The sequence below is a fragment of the Meles meles genome, chromosome 3, assembly GCF_922984935.1.
Source record: "Meles meles chromosome 3, mMelMel3.1 paternal haplotype, whole genome shotgun sequence".
NCBI lineage: Eukaryota > Metazoa > Chordata > Mammalia > Carnivora > Mustelidae > Meles > Meles meles.
The window spans coordinates 70,542,789-70,546,707 of NC_060068.1; the positions used below are offsets into that span (position 1 = coordinate 70,542,789).

At 39.2% G+C, this 3,919-nt stretch overlaps 2 pseudogenes; one reads left to right on the forward strand and one right to left on the reverse strand.

Moving 5' to 3' along the window:
* Positions 1–895: 895 nt before the first annotated feature.
* LOC123938560 lies at positions 896–3,227 on the forward strand (annotated as a pseudogene).
* On the reverse strand, positions 1,130–2,724 carry LOC123938559 (annotated as a pseudogene).
* Positions 3,228–3,919: the final 692 nt, after the last annotated feature.

Genomic DNA, 3,919 nt, shown 5'->3' on the forward strand with positions numbered 1-3,919 from the left:
TAAAAGACAACATACTGAATGGGAGAATATATTTGCAAATGACATACCCAATAAAGGGTTAGTATCCAAAATTTATAGAGAACTTATAAAACTCAACACCCAAAAAACCAAATAATCCAATTAAAAAATTAGCACAAGACATTAACAGACATTTCTCCAAAGAAGACATCCAGATGGCCAACAGATACATGAAAAGATGCTTGACATCACTCATCATCAGGAAAATGCCAAGTCAAAATCACAATTAGATGTCACCTCACACCAGTTAGAATGGCTAAAACAAACAACAAGGAATGACAAGGGTTGGCAAGAATGTGAAGAAAAAGGAACCCTCATGCACTGTTGGTAGGAATGCAAACTGGTACAGCCAGGTGGAAAACAGTATGGAGGTTCCTCAAAAAATTAAAAATAGAACTACCTTATAATCCAGTAATCCTACTACTGGATATTTGCCCAAGGGATACAAAACCGCTAATTCAAAAGCATACATGCACCCCTAAGCTCATTGCAGCATTACTTATAATAGCCAAATTATGGAAGCAACCCAAGTGTCCATCAATAGATTAATGGATAAAGATATGATATATAGAAACAATGGAATACTATTCAACCATAAAAAAGAAGGAAATCTTGCCATTTGCAACCACGTGGTTGGGTCTGGAGAGTATAATGCTATGTGACACAAGTCAGAGAAAGACAAATACATGATTTCACTCAATATGTGGCATTTAAGAGAGCAAACAAATGGAGAAAGGGACAGAGACAGAAACTAAGAAACAAACTCAGCTATAGAGAACAAACTGATGGTTACAAGACGGGAGGTGGGTGGAGGAATGGGTGAAATAGGTGACAGGGATTAAGAGTAAACATCATTTTTGCCACATCTATTGTGAGAATGAAGACCATTCTCGGCAATCAGACTGTCGACATTCCAGAAAATGCCAGCATCACTATTTTTTTTTTTTTTTCTCATTAAACTTTTGTTTTAATGGGTCTCAAAATTCTGTGACAGATTTTTGGTCAAGTTGTTTCCATTAAAACGTACTGATTTTAAAAACTAATAACTTAAAACTGCCACACACACACACACACAAAACAAATGGTCCACAAAACATTCTCTTTTCCTTCTGAAGGTTTTTACGATGCATTGTTATCATTAACCAGTCTTTTACTATTAAACTTAAATGGCCAATTGACACAAACAGTTCTGAGACCATTCTTCCACCACTGATTAAGACTGGGGTGGCAGGTATTGGGGGATAATATTCATTGAGCCTTCTGAGCTTTCTGGGCAGACTTGGTGACCTTGCCAGCTCCAGCTGCCTTCTTGTCCACTGCTTTGATGACACCCACAGCAACCGACTGTCTCATGTCACGAATAGCAAAACGGCCCAGAGGAGGATAGTCAGAGAAGCTCTCAACACACATAGGCTTGCCAGGAACCATATCAACAATGGCAGCATCACCAGATTTCAAAAACTTGGGACCATCTTCCAGCTTTTTTCTAGAACGATGATCTATCTTCTCCTTCAGCTCAGCGAACTTGCAAGCAATGTGAGGTGTGTGACAGTCCAGCACAGGTGATATCCAGCACTAATTTGGCCTGGATGATTCAGGATAATCACATGAGCTGTGAAGCCAGCTGCTTCCACTGGTGGGTCATTTTTGCTGTCACCAGCCACATTGCCACGACGAACATCTTTGACGTGTTCGTCATGACAGTGACATGACAAGAACATGATATGTTCTTGACATTGAAGCCCACATTGTCCCCAGGAAGAGCCTCACTCAAAGCTTCATGGTACATTTCTACAGACTTGACTTCAGTTGTAACATTACTGGAGCAAAGGTGACCACCATGCCAGGTTTAAGAACACCAGTCTCTGCTCGGCCCACAGGGACAGTACCAATACCACCAATTTTTGTAGACGTCCTGGAGAGGCAGACGCAAGGGCTTGTCAGTTGGACGAGTTAGTGGCAGAATGCAATCCAGAGCTTTAAGCACTGTGGTTCCATGGGCATTCCCGTCTTTATGGGTGACTTTCCATCCCTTGAACCAAGGCATGTTAGCACTTGTCTCCAGCATGTTGTCACCATTCCAACCAGAAACTGGGACAAATGCTACTTTGTCAGTGTTGTAGCCAATTTTCTTAATGTAGGTGCTGACTGCCTTAACGATTTCCTCGTATCTCTTCTGGCTGTAGGGTGGCTCAGTGGAATCCATTTTGTTAACGCCAACAATTAGTTGTTTTACACCCAGTGTGTAAGCCAGGAGGGCATGCTCACGGGTCTGCCCGTTCTTGGAAATACCTGCTTCAAATTCACTAACACCAGCAGCAACAATCAGGACAGCACAGTCAGCCTGAGATGTGCCTGTCAGCATGTTTTTGATCAAGTCTCTGTGTCCTGGAGCATCAATGATGGTCACATAATACTTGCTGGGATTTCCACAGGGAGATATCAATGGTGATACCACATTCACATCCAGCTTTCAGTTTATCCAAGACCCAGGCATACTTGAAGGAGCCTTTTCCCATCTCAGCAGCCTCCTTCTCGAGTTTTTTGATAGTTCTTTTGTCGATCCCACCAGTAGTGGTAGACTTGCCCGAATCTATGTGTCCGATGACAACAATTTGATATGAGTCTTTTCCTTCCCCATTCTGGTTTAAGTGGAGCGGTGGTTTTCACGACACCTGTGTTCTGGCGGCAAACCCGTTGCGAAAAAGCGCCAGCATCACTCTTAAGGAAACTGTTGTTACTGTGAAGGACCCCAGAGTTACCCTAATGGAACTTCAATTACATCAACATAGAACTCAGTCTCCTTGGAAAGAAAAAGAAGAGGCTCTGAGTTGAAAAATGGCAGGCAACTAGAAAAGAATTTGCTACTGTTCACATTATCTGTAGTCATGTAAAGAACCCAATCAAGGGTGTTACACTGGGCTTCCATTACAAGATGAGGTCTGTGTATGCTCACTTCCCCATCAATGTTATTTAAGAGAATGATTCTCTTGTTCTTGGGTGAAAATATATTCGCAGGGTTCAGATGAGGCCAGGTGTTGCTTGCCCAGAAAGACGAGTTAATTCTTGAAGGAAATGACATTTAACTTGTATCAAACTCAGCTGCTTTGATGCAGGAAGCCACAACAGTGAAAAACAAGGATGTCAGAAAATTTTTGGATGGCATCTAGATTCCTGAAAAAGGAACAGTTCTGCAGGCTGATGAATAAGATCTAAGTTTTCCATTTACAGAAACAGCAAGATGCCAGATGATTTTTCAGACTTATTTGTGATATTTTAAAGATGCAATAAAAGCTGTATTGATTTGGGGTAAAAAAAAATTCTGTATATTACTCAGTGCTCATCATTTATTATGATGAGCACTGAGTAATATATAGAATTGTTGATTCACTCTAATGTACACCTGAAACGAATATAACTAATATAACTAATAACTAATATAACACTATTTACTGTACTTAAAATTAAAAAGTCTAAAAAGTTAGATATAATTCTATGATATATTGTATTTTAAGATGAAAAATGGAATATGATATCTACACTAAGTGCAGCTGCCCTGAAAATTGACATTGAAAACGTACCTATGAAATGAAATAAAAATGAGATAATAATGCAAAAAGAAAAAAAAAGAAGAGAGAAAGCAGGAGAGGGAGAAGAAGGGGAAGAAGAAGAAAAGAAAAACATTAGGGATTATTATTGGATGATTTTTAAAATCATTTTTGAAATTCAAAATATTTTTAAATTGAACTTTCTGGATCTTAGGTCTTTTAATGATTCCACCATATTGGCAGTCAACTGATAATAAATGGATTTTTTTTGGTATGAGGTTTTTAATGTATTAATATTCTTTACTTTTTAGATATAAAAGCAGAAAGCATGATTAGGGGAATACATTTTACAT